We start from the raw sequence: 25,990 nt of genomic DNA on the forward strand, positions 1-25,990 counted from the left end.
ATGTCAGTATGATGTTGTCTGTGAAGTAAACATTCCATTTCCTGGTGTCCACAGCCCTTTCTTCACCTCAGTTCTTTACTATGTGGATTTATGATATAGTTTTATTCATTATGTAGATTGAATTTTTTTGTTGTTTTTGTTTCTCTGTTTTATTTTGTCTGTTCATTTTTTCCAACTCCAGAAAATTAGAAAGGAAGACAGGACTGACCAAATGAGCAAGAACCCTTCCTCCTTAGTGAAAAAAGATGGCAACCACTTCCATTTAATTAGCTCTCTTTTCCTGTATTTCCGCCATGGGCACATTTTTTGCCATCGTGTTTCAGAGCTGATGAGGTGCTTGCACACACCTATGCTTGCTTCCACACTCACTTTCCCATCTCCCTGTAGGCTGCCTCACCGGGGTCCCATTGTAAAAGTCAGCAGGCATTTGCTGAAGGCGTTGCGCAAGAGAAGTACAGGTGTTCATCGCATAGCATTGACTGAACTCAGAGGTGACACCAAGATTGCCAGACCATAAAATCGTACCAACACTCTGATTATGGATGTAGAAACACTTCAGAGGCTTTGCTGCAAGGCCTGGAAAGATACGGGAAAGAAAGCACTCCTGTGTTGGGATGGTTAAAACCTGAATGAACATTTTCCTTATGTTTTTAATTCTATTGTCACTAGGATATTGTTAGCATAACTCTAGAAATCATTAGAGGGATTTATTTATGTATAGAGAAAAAGCTTTCTGGTTTTTTAAATATATTTTTATTGATTTCAGAGAGGGGGTAAGAGGGAGAGAGAGATAGAAACATCAATAATGAGAGAGAATCATTGATCGCTGCCTCCTGCACGCCCCCCCTCCCCCGACTGGGGATCGAGCACACACAACCCAGGCATGTTCCCTGACTGGGAATCAAACCCTGATCTCCAGGTTCATAGGTCAACCACTGAGCCACACCAGCTCGGCTGAGAAACAGGTTTTTTATTTGCTTTGTTCCTATTCACCCGAAAGCACAAAATGTTGTACAGACTTCCTCATATTCATCCCTAGGCCACACCCCTAACTACTCCAGCTCCCACTGTCTGCTGTTCTCTCCCCATGCTTGCTTCCTCACCTCCCCACCCCCAATCACAGCTGCTCTCCTCCCACCAGCCAGCCAGGGCAGCTGCTTCCTGACCCCTCATGCTCTCAATGAACATTCATTCCCTCCTCCTGCCCTGGACAGAGCCAAAGACCACCACTTCCCCAGGGCTGTGGCCATGTGGCCCACTGTAACCTCCTAAACATGCTCCATGTCCCTGGAAAGGCAAGCATTGCCGTCCCTTCCCACCTCATTCAAACTGCTTCCTCCACCTGGAATGTTCTTCTCTGCCATTAACCAAGGAAACCCTACCTCTCTTTCTAAACCCTACAAAGCCATACTCCCTCAGGCAAGCCCAGCTTCCTCTGCGGCCCCAAGGGAACGATTAACCCCCATTTCTTGGACTTCTCTAGTCCCTACCTAACCCTCTATTGCCACGCTCCTCTCGTGCTGCTGTCCCCAAGCCCCCTCTGCCAGTCTGTGAGCTTCTCAAAAGATTAACGCATATTAAACTCCGTCGTCTTGATCCTGGAACAATGCCCGGCTGATTCGAAGAACAAATGAGTGTTTTGTTCTACAATTAGTAATTTACATTAATTCAAGGAGGAGTTACTATGAACTTAAAAAATGTGCCAGATACTAGGGTAAGTGCTATGGATCATATAAAACAATTAGGCCCAGTCCAAGTCCTCAAGAAGCTTACAGATGTAGGGGGAGAGGGGTGGGGAGGAAGATACAGAGCTGGGACTAGGGTGAGGCAAGTGGTGAAGCACTTGCCTGGGGCACAAAACTCATTATATTAGGCAGCTGTCTCCAGAGAAACAGACCAAGTAAGATATATGGATAGATAGGAAATTGGCTCACATTATTGTGGAGGCTGAGAGTCCCAAGATCCTTATAGACACACCCAGAATAATGTTTACCCAAATTTCTGGGCACCCTGTGGCCCAGTCAAGATGACACATAACATTAACCAACCATCTCAGTAATCAAGAGATAATATTTGAATGCAATATTTCTTATATCAGAATGAATATAAAAAGTCCGTGATGATCAAAATAATGCCAGGATCCTTTGCCTTTTGCCTCAGACTCCAGTTGGGCTCAGCACAGCACTATAGGGTATGTGTGTGTTGGGATGAGAGAAAGAAGGGAAGACAACAACCACTAAAATATGACACACAGGAAGGAGATCTGAACCGCCTTCCAGAGTCAGCAGGATGGTGCTGCTCACCCACCCTGACCCCATCCTGCACTTCCCCCTGTTTGTCTTATCTCAGTAAATGATGCAGCCATGTGACAGGGGTCCAGCCAGAAACCAGCAAATTACCTTGCCTGTGATGTCTCTTTCCCCTCAGGTCACTGTGCAAGCTTCCTAGGCCTTCCGTTCAGTTCAGTGTCCACCTTTGCTCCAGGGGCTCTTATAAATTCCAGTCTGATGATCCTAAGGGTTTACTCCTCAGAGAAGCCTGTATGACTGGGCCACGGGGTCCCATGAAGCTCTGCTGCTGCCAGACTGAACTCCACCCCTTGCAGTCTTCTGCCTCCAGGCTTAGCCCTTGCTGCTCTCCCTGCCCTCACACCCTTTCCTTTCCTTTTGATGCCTGCAAAACTTCTACTCAGCCCACCGCTGAGAAGCAAAGCCAATCAATCTACTACGTAGCCCCCTATAATTAGAGAGATATAAACAGACGCTGCTTAGAAAACTTGCTCAAATCTCCTCCAACTCCCAAGACGGGATTGGAAGGCCCTTCTGTGTCCTCTCACGGAAGTCCACTTGTATACTTAACATCTGTGCTGTATTTGCCTGTTGGTCTCCCTATTGTATGCAACCGACAGTCAGGGACATTGTTGGGATCACACTTGTATCCCAGCTTCTGGCACTTTTCGTATATGTAGTAAGTGCTCAATAAATATTTGTTGAATGAAGGAATCCATGCAAGCCCTGTGGCCTCTGGATTGTTAGGAAGTGCCAGTTAGCTGCAGGGAAAAGAAATGTTGGCTCCCAGCATTGTTCTGAACAGTTGGACAGGTTGTACACTTCATAGCTTTAAGAAAACATGATTCAAGCCCTAGCCGGTTTGGTTCAATGGATAGAGCATCGGCCTGCGGACTCAAGGGTCCCAGGTTCGGTTCCGGTCAAGGGCATGTACCTGGGTTGCGGGCACATCCCCAGTAGGGGGTGTGCAGGAGGCCGCTGATCGATGTTTCTCTCTCATCGATGTTTCTGACTCTCTATCCCTCTCCCTTCCTCTCTGTAAAAAATCAATAAAATATATTTTAAAAAAAGAAAACATGATTCAAGTGAATGGCACCCCCAGGGACCAGGTGGAGAGACCCTTCTCCACCTCCAGATAATCTTTCCTTGAGGGAAGGAACCCTTCCTTATTCCCTTCAGTTCTGCATACAGCACCTAGCACAGTACTCCATGCCCAGTAGGTCCAACTGGCTATTAAAAGAATGGATGCATATATTCAAGCGAACTTTTCATAAGGTTGTAGTAACTAAAGGATTGATCTTCTTCACATTAGGGATATTTTCATCTTTACAACTATGAGGAATGGTCAAAAATGCTGTCCTTTCTTCCCTACAGACATTCATTCACTTAAAATTTGCTGAAATAGCTACTATGTGCCAGGCACAGGCACTGCGTTGGACACTGAAGATACAGCAGTGATCAAAACAAAGACCCTGCCCTCATGGAGCTTCCATTCTAGTGAAGAATAAACAATAAACAAATGAGCAAAATAACTGTATAATATACGTCAGATAGTGGGAAAAATGAAGAAAATGAATTCCATATTAGGGGACAGAGGGAAATTGGGAGCAGGTGTAGACAAGATGGGTAGGGTAAGCCTCTATGAGGCAGTGATACTGAAACGGCCCTAAATGAATGAAGCGAGGAAGTGAGCATGCACATATCCAGGCAGGGAAATGCATACCAGGCTGCAGGCAAGGTGAGTGGAAAGGCCTGACTGTAGGAATGAGCTCCATGTGCTTGGGGAAGAACAAAGAGGCCAGAAGTGAATGGAGAGTGGCAGACAAAAAAATACCGGAAAAGTCTTGCACTCTGGTCTCCTTTTTCTGGGGTCCAAGGAGATGATAAGCCCTTCAGTTAAAAATCAGTTGTTAAGCCGCAGCAATCTTGAGGAAGAACAAAGTTGGAGGGATCACAATACTAGATATCAAGCTATACTACATAGCCACTGTAATCAAAACAGCCTGGTACTGGCACAAGAACAGGCATATAGATCAATGGTACAGAACAGACAACCCAGAAACTGACCCAAACCATTACACTCAATTAATCTTTGATAAAAGAGGCAAGAGCATACAATAGAGTCAAGACAGTCTCTTCAATAAATGATGTTGGGAAAATTGGACAGCTACATGTAGAAAAATGAAACTAGACCACCAACTTACACCATACACAAGAATAAACTCAAAATGGATAAAAGATTTAAATGTTAAGTCGTGAAACCATAAAAATCCTTTAAGAAAACATAGGCAGCAAAATATCAGATATCTCACGTAGCAAAATTTTTACTGATACAATGCCTAGAGCAGGACAAACATGGAAAATAAACAAATGAAACTACATCAAAATAAAAAAGCTTACGCACAGCCAAGGAAATCCGCACCAAAATGAAAAGGGAACCCACTGTATGGGAGAACGTATTTGCCAATGATACATCTGATAAGGGGTTAAAATCCAAAATATATAAACTACTCATACAAATCAACAAAAGGAAAACAAACAACCCAATCAAAAAATGGGCAGAAGACCTAAATAGACACTTCTCCAAAGCGGACATACAAATGGCCAAGAGACATATGGAAAATTGCTCAATGTCACGAATCATCAGAGATGCAAATTAAAATGATAATAAGGTACCACCTCATACCTGCCAGAATGGCTACCATCAATAAATCAACAAACAACAAGTACTGGTGAGGATGTGGAGAAAAAGGAACTCTAATACACTGCTGCTGGGAATGCAGACTGGTACAGCCACTAAGAAAAACAGTGTGGTGTTTCCTCAAAAAAGTAAAAATGGAACTAGGAATATACCCTAGGAAACCTGAACACCAATCAGAAAGAACATATGCACCCCTATGTTCATAGCAGCACTATTTACAATAGCTAAGATGTGGAAATAGCACAAGTGCCCATCAGTAGATGAGTGGATAAAAAATAAATAAAACAGTGGTACATTTACACCATGGAATACTATGCAACTGTAAAAAAAGAAGGATCTCTTACCCTTTGAGGCAGCATGGAGGAACTTAGAAAGTATTATGCTAAGTGAAATAAGCCAGTCAGAGAAAGACAAGTATCACATGATCTCACTCATATGTGGAATCTAATGAACAAAATAAACTGACAAACAAATAGATCCAGAGTCATAGAAGCATCAACAGCCTGAGAATCCTCAGAGGGAAGAGGGTGGGGGAGGGAAGAGATCAACCAAAGAATTTATATGCTTTATATTCATAAGTCATGGGCACAGACAATAGTGGGGTAAAAGTCTGGGGAGGAGAATGGAGTGGGGAGGAGGGGTGTCAATGGAGGAAAAAGGGGGCATCTGTAATACTTAAAACAATAAAGATAAATATATAAAAAAATCAGTTGACTATTTTTCAGTCATTCCTTACCTCAAGCTTAACCAGTTTAAAGCATTATTCAAGAGATACCTTTAAAAAAAATCTTTGTATTCCAGGCCTATATCTTTTTGAAAACCCCAAATAAATATTTTTAGGAAAAACAAAACAAAACAAGAAAACACACCTCTCATTTCTCCAAAACAGTACAAGCTTTTTTTTTTTTTTTTTTTTAAGGAATGTGAGTTTGGAGGGAATTGCTTCTCCATATGCCCACTCCTATCCACAACTAATTACAAATTGAAAAATGGCCATTTCCTGACCTTGCCCCAATTTGTGAGTATTTCCTCTGTGTTAGCTACTGGCAGTCTGACTGAAAAGCAAGATGGCTCGGGCATGATGCAAACAAGAGTTTCAATATAAAAAACAAAGAAGGCTGAATTTTTATCTTTGCTTCTCTAAGCATGTGATGTAACAAGGCAAGTTACCATTGCTCTTTACAAGGAGAACCTGGTTCAATATTAATACTTTTCATCTTAATAGGGGTTCTATTTGTTTCTTGTTAACCAAGTCAAATTTCATCAAAGCATTTCTTCTCTTATTCTCAAAGATACTTGTGGGCAGAGTATTATATTTAAGGCTCTACTGTCTTATAGACAATATTTCTGCACAATTTTTCCAACCATAGAATACTGAGCAATCTGGTCATGTGAAATAATTTATGATCAAATGGCTTCTGCTGGGAATATTTTTTCTCCGTGTGCACCAAGTTATAATAGTGGAAAAACCCAAGTTAATTTCATTGTTCCCTGTGATATCACCACATTCCCAGAAAACGATTGCTCATTTGGTAGGTTGAAATAATAGCCACATTAAGCTTAGAGCTGCGGAAGTATCAAAGATAAAGAGTATAGTGACCTTGTAAACTGTGGTAAAAACATTGACTAGTCTGTCATAAAACCTTGACAAGAGGTGCTAACACTATAGTAAACATGACTCTCCTTTTCCTAGCCTATTCCAAGAAGAAATGTGTAGTTCAGAATTTTAAAGGCAGGGAAGAGAAAAAGTTCACCTGATATCGTGGCAAATCTCTTATTAAGTCATTTTCTTCTCCGCCTTCTTTTTATTGGCTCTCTGTTCTGTGGCAATATTTCTATTTACTTGGTCTTTTCATTTATAAATATATTACTTTTCTCCCCTTGCCTTACCACCTCAAAATTTGAGAAGGTATTGTTTCTTTCTCCCTTTTTTCTTCTATTTTATTATTCTCCTCAAAAATCTCTTCTCCTAAAAAAAAAAAAATCTTCTCTTTCCTTTTATTCCTTCTCTCACAACTGATCAGAATACAGAATTCAAGTTTACTTTAAACTAGTGATTGCATCTGTGCAATTAGTTTATGTTCCAGATTCTTCTTTGTAAAATCAGATTTTGGAGGAGGAGAAGGTAATTAAACAGTTTAGGGCCAGACATTATGCAAGGTGCTTTGCAGACATAAATTCATTTAATAATTTTAACTGCCTATGGTAGATTCGATTATTGTTCAGAAATATTCACTCCCTCTCCCTCATTTTCTTGAGAAATGGATACTTCCTGCTCCAGTGATGTTGGATTTGCTCAAGTGACTTGCTCTGGCTGAAATTGGGCAGGGTCTACTCCCCCCACCCCCCCACCCCGCCCCCCCCCTTGGCTTTGTTTTCAGTCATGTGACAGCTTTGGCCAATAGAGTGTTAGCAAAATGTGATACAAGCAGAGACTTGAAATACAGGGGAAACATTCTCAGAGAGCCCTCTGATCCCAGGAGGAGGAGGAGGCTCTCAGAACAAAACCACGCCAACTTGGATTAGACCACGCCCAGTTGATACCAGCACCTCACAGATGCATGACCTAAAGAAAGATTTATTGCTTTATGCCACTGAGATTTTGTGGCTTTTATCACAGAGCAATAGCTAACATTGCTATGAGGCAAACAGCATTATACCTTTTGAACCAAAAGTAAACAAAGTAAAAATCACGCCCATAGTTACACAGCTAGTATGCCGCAGAGCCAGGACTCATACCAAGTCTGTCTGATCTAAAATCCAATACTCTTTTACATGCATCACAACATGCTTCTGCTTTAAACTTTATATTCCTCTATCCATCAAATAAACAAAATCAATTTGAGTTTTACTTTCATCTATCTCTTGGTTGATTTTTGCTGAGGTCAATAGCCCTCCCTACAAAGTGTCTTCATCCCACTGCCCAGAAATTTGACTTCCTAGAATCACATTTCTCCTTTATTCTGAGAATTCTCGATGTGGCCCACTGATGCAGGAATAACTACCTAATAACTGGTTATTCAAAAAAAAATGTCGTTTTTATATATGGAACTTGTAATTTTAAGCTCAGAATTCATCAGATTTGAAAAGCAAGTGCTGGATACAAGTGCGTGATGGGTAATCATTCCCTCCCCTCCTCTAGCCTAGAGGGGAGCCCATGATAAAGTAAAAGTGTTCTGAAGAGTGGGCCCAGGTAACAGTTCCCAGCACTTGGCAGGAATTGGCATAAACTGCTGAGTCACGTCATTATTTGTCAGACTTGATCATGCTGAAGAGAAATACCTGAAATATGAGAAAACAGGACAAACACAGTGCCCATTGTTTTTAAAGGCCATTCAAGAGTGGTTATTCAAGAAAGACCAGTTTAACTTCAATATCTACAAATGCACTAGAAAAAAAACAGCCAATTTGAAATGATGATATAGTCAATCCCATTGCCAGTTAAATGGGTACCCACTTTGCTAGCTTAACCCTCTATTGTAAGTCTCTAAATATCACTAACGGGGGCTATGGAGTTGATAGGGAATACTGTTTGGGGTTTGTTTGTTTGTTTGTTTGTTTTGTAAATCCATCTTTGAAATACAATTTAGAGTTTCTCAACTTGGGCACTACTGACATTTTGGCCCAAATAATCCTTAGTTACAGGAGCTGCCCTAGGCACTGTAGATGTTTAGCAGTATACCCTGGCCTCCATGAACCAGATGTCAAGTCCCCAAACATTGCCAAATGCCCCATGGGGGTCCAAAAGTTGTCTCTTATTGAGAACCAATACTTTTAATTATATTCATTTGGTATAACGAACTATAAGGTAACCTGCTTTCTTCCAGCCTTACCAGCCTTTGTGTATGTTCTCAGTAGGCCTTGCTCACACTGATATATAGACTGTCAGGCCTCCTCAAAGCCCCAGAGTCTCACCCTGTTCCTTTTGGGAATCAGAAGGACTGTCCCAAATACATTCTTAAGGAGTCTTCAGCTACTATTAACACATGGTGATTGTGATTCTTCCCTGGTGTGCCTCAGCCTTCTCCCCATGCCCTGCCCCCTCCTGGTACCTGCAACCTGGTAAGCCATTTGAGGATACCTCCCCAAGACGGTACTGCCTCCAGGAGTGGTGGAAGATATCGGCCATGATACCCTTGTGCACCTCCTGGGGTCCTCAGTGCACCAGAACCATTCTGGTCTTTCTGCAGGAGGAACTCTGTGTGCCATGCTCCCTTACCTGGGCATCAAAGAATACTCTTTGTGCCTTACCTCCCCACTCCCATCACACAGAAACAGCCTGGAAAAGCTTCCTCTGGGCTCAATGGTTCTCAAACCATTAGATGCACCCAGGTAAGTTCAAGCCCCCAGCAACTAGCCTAGGTTAGATGCCCGCTGGGCCCCCAGCAGATTGGAAGGGGGAAAAGTTTGGATCTCCTTCCAGGTTAAGGCACAGGGAGAGTCTTAATGGAGAATTTTTAATATTTTAATACAGATCAGCGTGTCTGATTCATTTTGTCTCCTTCACTGACAAATCTGGGGGCAGGGACTGCTTCAGTTTCTCGGCCTTCTCTTTGTCTGTGATAACCAAGATATAAAAGTATTTGCTGCATCGGACTTTAAACTTCACATCATCCTTATTTGTCTTGATCTTGATAGACTTGGCATCCTTTCTCCTGGCTGTGAGTAGGAAGACCTTGATTTCCTCAATTTTTCAGGGCATGGTTATGAGGTGCAGAGACCTCACTGCGGGCACCTCCAATTATCCCCCTATTCTCTGTGTACAGCCCAAGAGGCAGCCAGTCGCTTGTGAATTTAAAAGGTGAATGCTGACTGCTTTGACCTCTGGTGATTCTCTAAGCTCACCTCCACCCCCACTGCCCTCCTAACAGCAACGGCCATTTATCACATGACTCTGTTCAATGAGTACAGTAGACGGTTCACCATCCTGGCAGATTTGGTGGGATCAGACTAAATCTACCCAGGAAGAAAATGCCATTTTCTACTTTCATAATAGACTTTTGAAGAAACGTATAACATTACTATCCTTCTTTATGAAAACCTATATTGCAAAGGACGAACTGCTAAGCCAAAGCAGATCAATAAGTATGACAGCATGGTTCATCTGAATTCTAGTTTTAGCCAGTTCTATCTTCAAAATAGATATTCATCTCATTGCACACTGTTTTTCTACAAAGAAATGCTCAAGAGTTTACATTTTAGATTATGATCCAATCCCATAATCTCTTTTTAAAATATGACTACAAGAACTAAACGTGGCTGCAGATCTTCCAGAGTCAACCTGATTTCAAATGCTTTTCAATTGTCATCCTTGGATCCTGGCCTATGGTTCACCTCTGTGTTCAAGAATACATTCTTACTTTTCCCATTTAAAATAATGAAATATAGATTCCCCCAATCTGAAAATTTGAAGTCTCACACTTTTTCTGGAATAAATTTGATTCAGATGACCTGAACCCTTCCCAAATCTTTCCTCCCTCCCAATCCTCTAATTCCCAAGGGCTTTAATCAATTTCCATCATGTCACATTTCTAGTATTTGCCTAAGCATTATTATAATAGCTGGTTGTTCCTGCTTTTGTCCATATGAACATTTGTGTGCATCTATCTCCTTCCTAGACTATAAACTCTCTGAAAACAGGAATTCATGTTTTTCATGGCATTTGCTTGTGTATTCATATAACTAACAAGTAGGCTAGAACATGATATATGTTCAACAATCATAGGTTTTCAGTTAACAAAGTAAATGTGGGTTTGCTCATAGGTAAGTACAGATGTAGATTTCTGAGCAGAACAGAGAACGTCAGGTCTATATAAGACTGCTCACCCAAGTCACTGGGGGGTAAGGGAGGCCAGGGAATTGTCAAGGGCGGGGGGAAAAAAAGGACACATATGTAATCCTCTTTGTAATAATTTAAGCAATAAAACAATTAAAAAATAAAAATAAATTAATTAATATTTAATAATTAAAAAAAAAAAAAAGATGGCTCATCCAAGCAACATCAGTGGCTTTGTGATGGTGGGGGAAGAAAGGGAATCATGCTACTGCAGAAGATGAGAAGGAGCCAATGACAAATGTCACCTTCATCCAATGTTTGTCTGGAGCTTTTCTTGTCCACAGCAATCACAGGAAGCTAAGTGCAACAGCTAGGAGTGAGGTCAAGGGCCAAGGGTAGACTTGGTGGAATTAGAAATTAAATGAATTCTGAAGTTGAAGAATAAAGAATTAGTGCTCTACTGCTACACTAAAAACGTCCTCAAGAAAAATAAGTTCCATTAATTTAAAGAACCAGGAATATGGTTCAAAAGAGAAATTTTTTCTTCCCACTCTCTATAAAAAGCTAATTGCTTGACACTGTTGTTGGTCAGTAATGTAAGACGTGATCATGGCATGTAGTTATTTTTAGGGCAAGCATTTTCTTGGGGCTTACACCAGAAAACTTGGGCCTTTAAATGGAATACTTACCAAATTAAATTAGGCAACATTTCAAGGGTACTCAAATAGACTCATTTTTTATTTTTATCCCTTAACAGGGGGGAGGCAGGGGAGAGAGAGCTTGGACCTGGGCCTTCAAACCATAGTCACTTCCTATAGCATCCACATCCATCTGATTGAGTTCATCTTCTACCAAGCAAACAAAACTCACCCCCAAAAGTTAAATTTTTCGTCATCGAAAGAGGTCTACAGTTTGCATATTTCTTGACTTATTTAAGCAATCTGGATGCTTCTTCCCCAAAGTTCCAATTTTTGATCTGTGATTTTTATTTTTGCCTTGGTTGACAAAAGATAGTACATCCTTTCTTGGCATTCTGCACTCCCAACTTAGTCACCAGAAGCAGATGGCCATGAACATGTGATCAAACTTATTTTTTTAATGATTTTTTTTTTTTTACGAAGTCGATATATCAATACATGAAAGCAGGCAGCCTGGTTTAAATAGTCTAAGATAATAAGCCCTGCAAAAACCTTCTATGTATGAAGCGAAAACTTTGCTCTTGTGCACACCTGCCACCTCTACAGGCTCAGCTGCTCCACGCAGGCTGCACAAGTCCTCCCTCCTTTGTTCACAACGCTCATTAACCAGGGGGCATCACTATTTCTGAGTCTGCCCTCATCAACAGCCAGCACTTCACACTGGTGGTTTGAGGTGCACAGATGATGAATTGGGACTTTGCGACTCAATGCGTAGCTCCCACTCTGTTTTCTTTTCCTTTCACTACTATCAGCTACGTTAGTCAGTCGTAGTGTTCCAAGTTCTTCTTGATGCTGTTACCCACTTAGCTTAATTAAGTCCTTTGTTGATATAAATAAGGTTTGGGTTTAACTGAGCTCAGCAAAAGGAAACGTGTGTTTGTTAAAGTTCTTTTGTTGCAAACAAAAGAAACACTATGAGATGAGCTCAAGCTCTCCTTGGAGGGGGCTTCGTTGTGAGAAGTGCAGTCTCAAAGGCCTGGAGGACAGGAGGTAGCAAGACCTCCATGGCCTCAGGAAGACAAAGAGCCTGGGGATTACAAAAGTAGGAAGACTTGTCCAGCAAATGCATTTTTCTGTGTTCTCTCTCCACAAGCCAGCTTCTACTTCTCAGGACCTGCAGGTTCAGCCAAGAGACAGACCCTCCTTTCAGTCTCAATTCCAAATGCCCAGGAGATTGGCCAGTGTAGAGGCTGATATCCAGAATAACCATATGGCCAGAATAACTAACTGTATACCTAACAGATAGGCTAGCACATGGTATATGTTTAATACCATGAGCATATACCGGCTGAAAAACCAGGGAATCATTCCTGGGAAAATGGGGAGTCACCATCTCATTGGCTGATCACACATCTCCAAAAGAGTCCACCACAGAATACCATCATAAAAAAAACAACCTCCAGAATATCTAAACACTCTCTGATCCCAGAGAAGGGATCAGAGATCCCCAAATTTGGGGATTGGGGTGAAAACTGAGGAATGCTTTAAGCCAGTGTTTTGTATCACCCTGAAAGGAATGGCCTTCTCTATGCTTGTCATGGGGAAAATAATGGGGATTTTGGACAGCTTTCTAGTTCCTCTTGAAACTTATTTTAATAATGTAAATGACTTGCCATTTAGTTGGAAATATTATCATTTTCCACAGTGTCAACCAAATCCCTATTTTAATAGAAGTTCCCAAATTCATTTAAAACCTAACAGATATGACTTATGAAAGTGTGTTGTTGGATTTTTATTTCCTTCACATTTTAAAGAACTGAAGCATAATGAGTATATCTCAGTTTGTAAATGTACTAAAGATAATGTTTTTTGAGATTATTTTCCTCCAGTAGTTCATTTTTTTCCTACGTCCTTTTCTCTCCAGGCAGTTAGGCCGTTCTAAGCTCATTGCCTCAGAGAAAGGATGAGCCCTGGCGGAAAGCTAAAACAATGAACTTTTCTGGCTTGGGCTTCCAAAATCCTAGGCCCTGTTTTGCGGGATGAGAGGACAGATGGAGCCCATCTTCAGCATAGACAGGAAAATTCCATGATTGAAAATAGGGGAGAAGTGGGGGGGGAGGTTGTTGAATAAACTAAGGTTTCTCACAGAGTTAGAAAACTATTTTTGGCTGGGTAAAAGGGAGAAATCTAGGGGACCACTTAAATATTTAGAAAACAGAAAGCTCTCAAGATTGTGGCCTTGTACCCTTTTGTCCTGGTCAGAACCCCCAGTAGGCAGCAGATTTGCAGGACCAGGGGAGGTTACCTGCTCTCTGTTGCCTATGTGAGTAGAACTGCTTAGAGTTGTAGCACAACCTACACAAGAATCTTCAGCGTAACCACAGGCAGAGACTTCAGGAGAGTCATATGCATCTAGGCAGGCGGAAATTTGGTCATCTCTGGCCTTAGAGAGCCAACCATAGCACACAAGCTGCAGAATCATTCTCATGCTCCAAAACAGTGCATTAGCAGTAAAGCAAGCCACAGAAGTGACATCTCAGCCGTCATTTGCATGGGCTGACTTCTGAGACAGAAGAACGATGAACATTTCAGTTCCCGTCTGTGCAGAAAGGAAATGTGGACATTACAGGCACTCTGAGGCTAATAAGAACAAAAACAAAAAACAATTCAACCAACCAGTCAGTATCTTTCTTGGACTGTCTTCTTGTTGTTGCCCTTGTTGATCCTTATTATGGCTCTGTGTCTGCTGCACAGACAATGGAGGGTGAACTGGAAATGAAAGCAGAAACAGTTTCCTATTTAGAGGATAATATGGTATGGGGAACTTTGGGGGGAAAATAATTAGTTGCTGGTTCTAATGATACAACAAAGAAGAGAAGCTTCTTTATAGCTTCCAACTTTCCCATTTTCTAAGATCTTCCTGATACCATTTACCTCTCTGATGTAATCGAATTCTCCATCTGATGGTTCTCACTTCTAATATTTTTCCCAGGTAAAAGGTGAGAGATCAGATCTTTCATTCATTTATTCAACCAACATTGCTTAATTATTTTAGTATTGAAGCGCACAATTCACTTTGTTTCTTTAACTATTTCCAAATATTTTTAGTGATTATTTAACTAATCGTTTCTTTCCCCCTCCAACTTGTTATATAGAAAAATGCCAAACACAGAAAAGTTGTAAGAATAATCAAATGAACACTTAGGTTCATCTTCCTTGAGGTTCACCAATTAACTTTTATTGATTGGAATATTGCTTACATTGCATTAGTAAATGGGGTCATAATAATGAAAGAGACAAAGCAAATGCCCCAGAGAAACCCAAGGGCTAGTCCAGCAGTTCCAAATAAGAAGCAGACTGCATCCATCATCTCTGATTCCTTTGACCTGTGGTAGAGCCCAGGAAACTGAATTGATAATGAACTCAGCAGGTGACTCTGCTATGAAGCCAGGTCTGAGGCTGCTGGTCTAGCAGGAGAGAGAGAGAGAACAAAGAACGAGGAGCCATGTGTGAAGCTGAATTAAGGACATGAAAGGGTTCTGTGGAAACAGAGGATGTAGCAGGATTGGAAGGTTCAAGTGGGGCTAATTGAATTTCTCAAATGGAGCTGGATATGAGGGTCTGACAGCCGTCCTCAGCCCTGGTTCTAGAAACCTCCGTTTAACCACTCTCATAACCTCCTCCTGTGGTAAGTGGAATAATGGCTGTGTATTGGCCACTTAAATTCTCATAGCTCTTGGTAATTTCTAGACAATTAATCGAGAGACTTTCTCATTTGTAGAAAAGGGGTTAATGTTTCCCTATTCATTTCACAGGATTGTGGTATGAGTCAAAGACAAGAAAGCTTATGAATGTCCTTTGTTGTCTGGCAAGTGATTTATATACACAATAATTATTATCACCCTCAGTCAGCGGATCCATTTTCACATTCACACCATCCACATATGTCTGGGTGCTACTTCCCCCCGCCCCCCGCAGCTCTGTCACAGAATGCGTTGAAAAGCACAGAGTACATGCAAGGTTTTTATTAACCTCAGTTTCTTTGGACGGAGCTGGCAACCAAGAGTCATGCAGTAAACTTTTATTGACTAATTAATTGATAGGCCTTTTCCAATTACATTAATCTCCCCTAGAGATGAAATGGAGTTGTTTGACATATTTCTGGTCTTAGACCATTTCCCCCACTCAATATAGGATCTCCCAGTAACAAGGAGGTATTGATTCTTTTCCAAAGAAGATATAAAACTGCCCTGAGTGACACAACCCAAGGGGAATTGCCTGAAATTTCCTTATTTCATATGGAGGGGGCTAGAGCGCCTTGTAAACCACTGATTTGCGGACGGGATTGCCTCCATTGCTTTGTTCCCTGGTTCTTCACATCCCTCAGTGTGGATAGAATAATTAGATTTGGTCCGATTATTTTCTTGAGCTGGGCAAGCTCTTCCTGGTGACAGCTGCTGCTACTGTATCTTGCCCCACAGCGTTTCAGAGTAAACCTGTCATCAAAAACCCTGCGTGGAATCTCCGACTGGTTTACTCGACTTTCTTTGTTTCTTGTTAAGTATCCTCAGAAGGGGGGGACACACATTGGAAGCCCGCTGTGTGTAATTAAGAGATAATTGTAGTTGTCTGGGCATGTTGTGCTGCTATACCATTAGCTTATTTGCAAGTGATGCCTAAATGTGGTCCAGATGACGACTGCGAAAATGAACGAAGAATACATTTTTGAAGGATGAAAAGTGTGTTCATTTGAAAGAGCACTTTACCTTGTTGTGCTAAGATAGGCTACATTTCAGGCTGATGTTTTTAAATTAAGCTTGAAGTTTTAAAATTAAGCTGGCTTGCTGTGGTTTCCAGGAGTGAGCGTCACATATTTTGTCCTGCTGCGAACAGCCTTGGAGATTCTATTTATACCATAACTTTCCTCCTTCGTGGATGTGTAGTACAATCTTTAGACAAGTGAATATGATTAAATGCATTCAAGGACAGTGAATAATGATTCTCAATGAATTTTGGAGCAAGCCCATTCAATTTCAGTAACATTAGTTAGATGAAGAAATTGTCTGGTATTATCCTGGGTGTGACGTTTCTCTATTCTTCTATATGATGAATGCTTGTGAGTTATTTATGGGAAAGAAATTAATAAAACAATATACTGAAAACATCATTCATCTCACTGAGTAGCAGATGAATAAGTCGAAGAACAAAAGTCAAAATTTGGAAAGTTGCTTCAAGTTGAATAATGCACACGATTCCTGTTTCATTATTGTTTTCTGCATTGAATTTTTCTGCCATTTATCTTTCGATTGGGCTCTTCCTAATAAGGTTTATAAAGGTCTGGAAGGGACCAAAATTTTGCCACTCTGAAGCTGCTTTCTGGGATTAACGATTTTAAGTTACTTATTAAGAAACCAACAGAATGAACCTCTGACCCTCTCCCCTTTCCTGCCCAGAAGATTCAGACAGAGAAACCGCTTCAGGATGGAGAGTTTAGGATGTTCTCTTTAGCCTGGTTTGAATTAAGTATGGTAATAGAGAGCTTCGGGCTGGGGTCTGCTAGCTGGATACCACTAGCAAGGATTTTCCTCCCTTATGTTAAGCTTCTCCTCAGCCACTGGTAAATCACCCATTCTCACTTCTGAAATCTAATACCCCATTCCCCACCTTTTCTCCTTTGTCTAAAAAGTCTTGTATATCCAATGTTGCCTTACTGTCTTGAGAACTTTCATGGATTTATCATGTCTATGTGAATTCCCCATGCACATGTATTAAACTTTGATTTTCTCCTGTTGAGCTGTTAATTTGGTTATCATCCCAGCCAGAAGAACTTAGAAGGTGGGAGGAAAAGTATTATTTTTTAGCCCCCACCCCCACCCCCACCCCCCAGTCTCTAGCCAATTCTACATAGTGAGTCTGAGCTGTGCGTGCAGCTATAGACGCCCCCAGGTGCATTTGGTGGAATTGTGTTGTTGTCTGATGGAATCATGCACATTTGTTACGATCATTTCACTTAGGCTTTTTATTTTTTCTAACAGAACTTAACTGTCACTTAGGCTCTTAACGTTGGTATGTTGGCGGTGACGAAAAGGTTCAGCAACCTCAGTTCTTGAATTATGGTTAAGAAAGCATTCAGAGCCAAGACTGAAACTATCAGAGAAAGTTTATTTAGAGAGTCACACAGGTAGAAGATGTGATCCATGGAAGAAATGGGCTCAGGAAAGATGTTACAGGGGCAGAAGAAGGGCCCTTGGAGCTTAGAAGAGGGAAGAGTAAAAGTAACATACCTGGGAAGGAAGAAATGCAGGACCCGAGAGGCTCCCCAAAAGACTTCTGTCTTAAGGGCTTTTAAGGGCCTGGCGTTTTAGGAGAGGATCTCAATAGAATATTCATCAGCTTCCCAGGTGTGTCCCTTCAGGGTCATGGTCTCCACTGATTGGCTGGCACCAGGGCAGGGGTCATTAGTCAGCGCAGCTGGTTCAGCCATGTTGTTGTTTGGTTCTAGGGCTTTTCTGGGCCTGGAGCTGAAACACAACTGAGGCCTTGATGTATTTGATGCAGGTCAGAACCTCACTGCCCCGGGGGCTTAATGCTTAAGGGCTATTGGGGGGGGGGGGGGCCGGGACGGGTCTAACCTGCATGACCAGCAACATGCCAGAGGAGGAAAGGTCAGGGGAGGGTCCGAACCACATGACCAACGATATGAAAGGTCAAGGGGTCTAAACTGCATGACCAATGATAGGCTATGGGCGAAAAGGTTCTCCTGGGGGTTGAGGGTCCTTGTTTTCCCTGTTTTGCCCATTGGTAGGCATCCGGGGCTTCCGGTCTGGTGAACTTCTGTACCAGGCCCATCGTCCTTGCTCTGCTCATGTGTGTCTAACTGCCTACATGCTAGTGGAGGAAGGTGAAAATTTGACAAGATACCTAGGAAGAAACTTAGTTGGCATTGAACACAATTGTATAAACTTATCTCCTAAACAGTGCTCATCTGAGTAAGATACTGTATATTTTTTTAGGTTTCAGTGATGACTGAAAGTGAGTTAGCACTTATCTTTTTTTAAAAAAAAGGCACAGCTTTATTTGCTCTTTTGCAGTAACTGTACCCTTCACTATGATAATGGCTACCATAAATAGCATAATCTTAGAATTGTCATTATTATCAAATATTTATCAAGTCCTTCTTCGTTGCATGCATAGGCTATAGAGATTTATAGAGTTGATTAAACAGCCAGTGTTCTCAGTAGTTTATAATCTAAAGCCCGAGATGATTCAGAAGAACATAAAAGGTACTATTTTCTTGATGCATAATATAGCACATTACTTGGCATTTCATATCTCTTGTTGTCCTTCTAGACGAGTCTCCTGTCCTAAATGGGCTCTCCCAGAAGTCAGTCCCTGAGACAAGAATTTGGGTGCAAATTGTTTATTTGGGAGGCGATTGCAGAAAACACTGAGAAAGGGAGATGAGCCTATAAAGGGTGTGTTCATCAGCATTTACTGTTGTGGGCCACAGGGCTCACTCCTGCTGGGGACCCACTGAGCACCTGCAAGGAACACATCTCAGAATTGTCCCTTCTCCCAAAGGGATGAGGAGATATGGATATTTACCCTTCAACTCCTGTCCCTACAGGATTGAGGGCTGCTATTGGGGCATTAAATCCCAGGCCCTGTAGGCATTCTCCTCACACAGGCCCAGCACAATCCCACTGACAGAGAGGAGCTGGAGGAAGCTTTTTGTCAGTATAGGAATTCTCCCCTGAAGCGGGCAGGTGACCTCTGTAGGGGCCAAGGGGAGATGACTGGGGTATTTATAACATCTGCTCCACCCCCTTTTTCCATTTGGATAAAAAGTTAGTCCTTTTCTTGGCCCAAAGCCATCATCAGAATACCTAGGATTTAAACATTTTTATCACTATTTTGAGGCACTATATACTTCCCTTGTACTAAAAATTATGTAGTGTTTAATTTAGTCTTGAATAACCTATCCTGATTTTGAATAGCCTAGAAATTAGCACCCATATGTGGATCGTTTTTTATCACCAGTGTGGTACACTGGTATTTTCTTTCTTGTCACTTTTTTTTTCTTATAGGACAATGTGTACCTAAGAAAAGAAATTACCCATCTTATATAAGAAGACAATTATCTCAAAAGAATCAAAGTGAAACTATGCTAACCAAAATAGTAGATACTTCGGTGTCACTAAGCGATTGCATATTGTATTTCTGAGGTTATACTCATGCCAAACAGGTTCAATCAAATTCAATTTTAAAAGACTGAGTTCAATAAAATCTATTTTTAGAGATTGTCTTCATCACAGGGAACAGCCAGTTTGAAGGTTTCTCCCAGTTTCTTAAAAGGTTGTGTGGGTGACCTAAAGATTATAACGCATATTTTAAAACGTATCTTTATGGTTGAAAGTATTACAGACGTTCCCCCTTTTCCTCAATGACCCTCTCCACCCTGCACCCAAGTCCCCACCCCCACCCCAAGCCTTTACTGCACTATTGTCTGTGCCCAGGGGTTATGCATATATGCAAATTCTTTGGTTAATGTCTTCCTCTCCACCTGCTGCATTTTAAATGGGCAGAGGCAAGTCAGGAGTGGGGCAATACCAGCCAACAGGGGTCATCATCACGCCCTTCTGGTAACGAGGCGGAGCAAAAGTGCAGAGCGTAAATAAATACAAGCAAGCATACTTGTTGGCCTTTTACAGGTCCTTAAACAGAAAGACTACTTTTCATTAGAGTCAGCGCATGTGAGAGAGATAGAAATGGGCAAATCAGGGACAAGGCTGTTTTACCACCTTGGGTTCCAGCAAGAAACACAGGCACCTTGAAACTGAGGAATTTGAGAATTTAAGAAATGGGTTATTTATAAAAAGCGTGGGCAGAATTCGGGAAACCACAATAGAGAGTGTAATATTCAGGGCTGAAAGGGCAGGGAGTAAGAGAAGTTGCCAGATAATCAGAGAGGGAACTGTGAGGACAGGGCCACCTGGCAGGATATGTGTCAGTGTGTCAGCACTGGTGACCCCACAAAGAGGATGCCAGGGCAAGAAATATCCCAACCTCGCCTGCCAATCCTTGACATGGAACAACCCCAACCAGAAGCCAGAGGGTAAGGACAATGTGGATGTCACCCATCGAGGTCAGCCACCAGGAGCGGAGAGGGCCTGGTAGACAGTGAATCTGAGAGCAAAGGAGACGTCCAGTGCCTTGCTAATTCATATGCAAGCTGGGAAGCTAGCCACGAGAGATCTCCCAACCCCGCTCTTTCTGAATTGTTCTGACACCGACCAGAGAGAAAGCAAGTAGAAGTTCACCATCTCATTAGGCAGTAAGGTGTCCCCTAATATCGGGTGTGAGAAACAGGACACTCAGTCACTACCATGGCACAGACTCTAAAATGTCAGGATCTCATTTACAATCCTAAAGAGGACGTGTAGCTCTCCGAGTTCCATTAATCTGTGACAGACGTGGAGAGACCAGTCCCCGTAATCATAAATTAGAGGCATCCCCCCTGCATACCTGGACGTTTGTAGAATTTGACCTTGTGCTTCCGAAGCTTTAGGGATCCCCATGGTGCGGCCAGGCATAATTGCATTAGGCTGGTAGCAACTGCTATTATGCCCTGGGGGAAATGAATGATGTTCTGTAACATGGCTCTGCCTCCAGTTAAATACATTTTTTAAAAATGCATGTAAGTGAAACACACCCAGAGTTCTCCCATTTCTGAAACTTGGTACTCACTCATGGCTTCCTCAGCATCCAGTTGTGGGGAGATGGGCAGTAGTTGACTCAAAAGGTTTCTCCCTCATCTTGGATGGTTTTGTGGTAACATTTCTCACAGTGGCTTAAGAAAATCTTGGATGTGTGTGCTTGGAGGCAGCAGGTATTGCTAAGCCTCAGAGAGCCGGTGAAACTTGGACTGTGAAGGCAATTTCCCTTGCTTGAGAGGAACTCTCTGTGAGATAAGAAATTGAGCACTCCTTTCTCTCCTGCCATATGGTGCTGCAGCATAATTTAAATTCAAAAAGCCAAATTTCATAGCCTGAGAATTGCAGTTGGTAACACTCCTAATCACTTTACTGATATAAGTAGGTACAGAGAAGCATAATAATTTAAGTGAAAACCATGCTTTTTGAATCTGATAGGGAAACCTCCAAACTTAATGTTTATCTTCTTTTTTAAAAAAATATATTTTTATCCATTTCAGAGAGGAAGGGAGAGGGAGAGATAAAAATATCCATGAAGAGAGAGAATCATTGATTGGCTGCCTCCTGCACGCCCCCTTTTGGGGATCCAGCCCGCAACCCGGACATGTGCCCGGACTGCGAATCAAACCATGGCCTCCTGGGTCATAGGTCGATGCTCAACCATTGAGCCACACTGGCTGGGATGTTTTTTTATCTTCTGATCCTAAGGAAAGACCCAGAAGAAAGTTGCCAAGGGAACGGCTAGCAAATTGATACTATTAGCAAAGTTACATTTTTAAAAAGCTGTGCTGCTGACCGACTGTTTGGAACCCTTTAAAATGAGACCTTTTATGACAGGATTCTTAGAACAACAGAAAGAAATCCAGGAAGCTCTAATTCCCACAGACACTGTTAACATTAATAAAAGTCATAATTGAGAAAAAGGAGGTGGGTATGCAGCCAAGTTATTTGACAGGGGAGTCTTTACTGAATATCAAAATAATTCTAAGAAGCATTTGCTAAAGATAAATCCATATACCTAGAATAGGTAGGCCAGAGAATTCCAGCTATGAGTCTTAGTAGAGATTTATAAGCCAACATATTTTTAAATTTTTAATCAAATCTAAGAAGGCAAGTTTTAAGAACACACAGCACGCCCCTCCTTTAAGCTGAAAGGAAATAAGGAAATGGAGCGTGGAGATGCATAATTTGGCCCTTAGGAGATTTAAAGGGAAGTTCAGTTGCCATTCTGAGCAACTGTGAGAGGAATGGAGATCCTGAGAGGATAAAGAAATCATGATGACCTTACACATTCTTTAGGAGAATCCTCCCTTCTGTACCAACAGATGTAAGGAAGGGAGGGAGGGAGGAAGGGAGGGAGGAAGGAAGGAAGGAAGGAAGGAAGGAAGGAAAGAAGGAAGGAAGGAAGGAAAGAAGGAAGGAAGGAAGGAAGGAAGGAAGGAAGGAAGGAAGGAAGGAAGGAAGGAAGGAAGGAAGGAAGGAAGGGAAACTTATTGCCTTCAGTAGAGGGGTAGTTTGGCTTCAGGTGCAGCTTGATCCAGCGGTTCAAAGACATCACTGGGGCAGGATTGATTTCTTTTCATCTTGCAGCACTGCTCCTAGACAGGCTCTCCTCTTGTGGAGATACAGCAGTGAAAGCTCACTGTCCTCCGATAGCTGTTTTCCCCCTACTCTTTTGTATGAAACCTCTGACTCATGGCTGGGCATGTAGCTTTCTGAGATAAAGACTATATTCCCACGCCTCTGTGTCAGTTAAGCATAGGAAGTGTGTGTGACTATTCTGGCCAATGAGATACAAGTAGAAGTGTCATGAGCAATTTCCAGAAAGTGTCCTTGAAGGATCCCTCTTCACCCCTTCCTCCTCCCTACAGCCTGGAAGCTCACACAGCCATCGGGGACCACCAGGTAGAGCCATGTTATCAAGGATTATGGAGCAAGAGAGACAGAACCCACCCCCTGGTGGCCTTGGGGCCACCCCACAGCCATGAATTGCTTACCTCCAGACTTCTATTCACATAAGGAAAAAAATACATTTCAATCTTGTTTAAATGATGGTAAATTTGGGTTTTCTGTCTCTTAGCAAAATCTAATATTAACGAATACATATAGCAGAATGCTTACCACATTTCCTGGCTTATATCCTATGAGGTAAAATCCCTTAGCATACCATGCCCACCTCCTTCTCCATAGCCATAGAAAGACTTTCATTCGAGCATCTCCGTGGCTCTGATTGGATCACCGGCCAATCCCTGAACTGTGGCCTGGGGCTCTGACAGGTTTAACAGATGTGCTCACTGCTGGAGCTGAGAATGGAGTTCTCTCCATCCAAATTGCACAAACTGAGAGTCAGGGAGGTTTCCCAGAGGGGAAAGAAGAAATGTTCACCATGCTTCCCAAGCCAGATTTCCCCCCTAATTTTATGATTCTTATCAAAGATGTGATCATTCTTTTAGGCTCATAACATTTTAGATATAATCCATTACTTCTGGATACTGTTGCTTGTGCTTGGTGTGGTGGTCTCTTCTCCAACATCTCTCAGGAAATAAAAACAAAGAGACAGAGAGAAGAGGCATTACTATTCGGTAGTGTAATGTTTGGGAAGAGAGCAGTAACTGGTATAGCCACAACGGTTACAAGTTCACAAAGCAACAGAATAACTGATCAGTATTCTTCAAAAGTGTCAAGGTTACGAAGGACAAGAAGACTGTGTAAATGTCACAGATTAGAGGGGTCTTAAGGAGACATGACAACGATAGAGGACAGAGCCTATAGCAGCCTTCAGGATCCTGGTGGTTACACCCTTGTATCATCCCTTCTCCTTGACGTGTTTCTAATCAATGAAATATGGCAAAGGTGATGGGATGGCATTCTGTCATTGTTACATTTCACAGACTCCAGAGCTGGCAGGCTCACTCAAGGGATCTTTCTTCCTACCTGTCTTCAAAGAAGTTAGTGGCCATTTGGGGAGGTCCACTGGGCAAGGAGCTGGGGGCAGCTCCGCAGCAGTAGCCAGCAAGAAGCCAGGGCCCTCAGTCCTATGTAGACATACCTCATTTTATTGTGCTTTGCTTTATGGCACTTCACAGATGTTGAGTTTTTTCTAGATTGAAGGCAAGACTCTCGGCCAGCAAAAAGATTACAACTTGATTTATGGCAGTGGTCTGGAACCAAACCCTCAGCTTCTCTGAGGTATGCCCATAGTCTCAAGGGAATGAATTCTGCCAACACCTGAGCATGGAAGTGGATTCTTCACCATCTGGCCTCCAAATGAAACCAGCCCAACTGACACCTTGATTACAGCCTTGGGAGACCCTACGCAGAGGTTCCAGTGAAGCTGTGCCCAAATGTCTAACCTACAGAAACTATGAGATAATTAATGTGTTGTTTCATAAGCTGCTAAGTGTGTGGCAATATGTTATGGGGTAATAGAGAACTGTCTTAATCAGCTCGAGCAGCTATAACAAAATACCATAAACTGGCAGTTTATCAGCAGAAATTTATCTCATGGTGCTGAGAGCTAGAAGTCCCAGACCGTGGTGCCAGCATGCTTGGGTTCTGGTTGTACCCCTCTTCTAGGTTGTAGAAGGCTAACTTCTGGTTGTTTCCTCACGTGGTGGAAAGGGAACACGCTAGCTCTTTGGTCTCTTTTATAACCACATTCATAAGGGCTCCATCCTTCTGATTGAATCACCTCCCCAAAGCCCTGCCTCCAAATACCATCACTTCGGGGCTGATATTTCAACATATGAATTTGGGGAGGGACACAGACATTCAGTCCACAACAATACTTGATCTGTCAACTAAATGTAGCATGCTGTCCTGAAACAGAAAAAAAAGAGACATTAGTGGGCAAAATGGTGAAATCCAAATAAAGTCTGTAGTTAATACTCGAGTACCAACATTAATTCCTTAGTTTTAATCCTTGTACTATGATTATGAGAGATGATAACGTCAGGGGAGCTGAGTAAAGCATATATGAGAACTCTCTGATACACATCCAGAATCTCTAAATAAAAAATTAAAAAAATAAACTTAAAAGTGCTCAGGTCAGCCATAACACTGGTGGAAAATAAGCCTTGATTCTGATGGCTAGAAATAGTGTGAAAATAACAAACTGTTCCTCAAGGTGGAAAAGAAAACGATGGGCAATTTGACCCCACATTTGGTTGTCTCCCTCTTGCCCAAACTGATCCGCTCATGTCAACACCTGAGCTGCATTTCTCCCCTTGAAAATTTTTCATTTTTCAATCATTTGGTATCACACAGGTGTAGTTGGTTATAGTTTTATTCTGAGTTATTATGATTATTTGAAAATAATTTTATATAAAAGATCTTTCCCCCCACTCTTCTTACTCCCTAGAAATCTCTTGCTTCTGTCTCTCCAACAGTTTCTCCCATAACTATAGCACCTTCTTTCCTTTCCATAACTCTTATCTTTATCTCCCTTTACCATCTCTTCCTCATATGATTTGGCCTCATGTGATTTGGACTCATATGATTTGGAATTTCTAAGGAAGGTAGGACAGAAACTACCAATGTTAGAGAAAGAACAGGGCCTGGTATGTTACTGTTTTTTATACTCTAGATAGCAACACACAAAAAACAGCCCCCACCACTTCAAAATTTTAGTTGGGCTGTGCTTAGACTCCATCCAGAATTCATCACTTTTCTCCACCTAAGTCTTTACAACAGTATCTCAGCTCAGGGTAAAATGTGCCCCAACTATTGTTCTTGATCTCAAGCAGGTTTTATAATGTTAAAGGAAGATTATCACCAAATTTAAAATGTAGAACAGGTAGATATACAACTTGGTAAAGGAATGAATGCAGAGAGCCAGAGAGTTATTAAAAAACAGAGCTCATTTGTATAGGCTA

At 41.9% G+C, this 25,990-nt stretch overlaps 1 pseudogene; it reads right to left on the reverse strand.

Moving 5' to 3' along the window:
- Positions 1–9,478: 9,478 nt before the first annotated feature.
- Positions 9,479–9,691, reverse strand: LOC118667874 (annotated as a pseudogene).
- Positions 9,692–25,990: the final 16,299 nt, after the last annotated feature.

The sequence above is a fragment of the Myotis myotis genome, unplaced genomic scaffold (assembly GCF_014108235.1).
Source record: "Myotis myotis isolate mMyoMyo1 unplaced genomic scaffold, mMyoMyo1.p scaffold_m19_p_13, whole genome shotgun sequence".
Classification (NCBI taxonomy): domain Eukaryota; kingdom Metazoa; phylum Chordata; class Mammalia; order Chiroptera; family Vespertilionidae; genus Myotis; species Myotis myotis.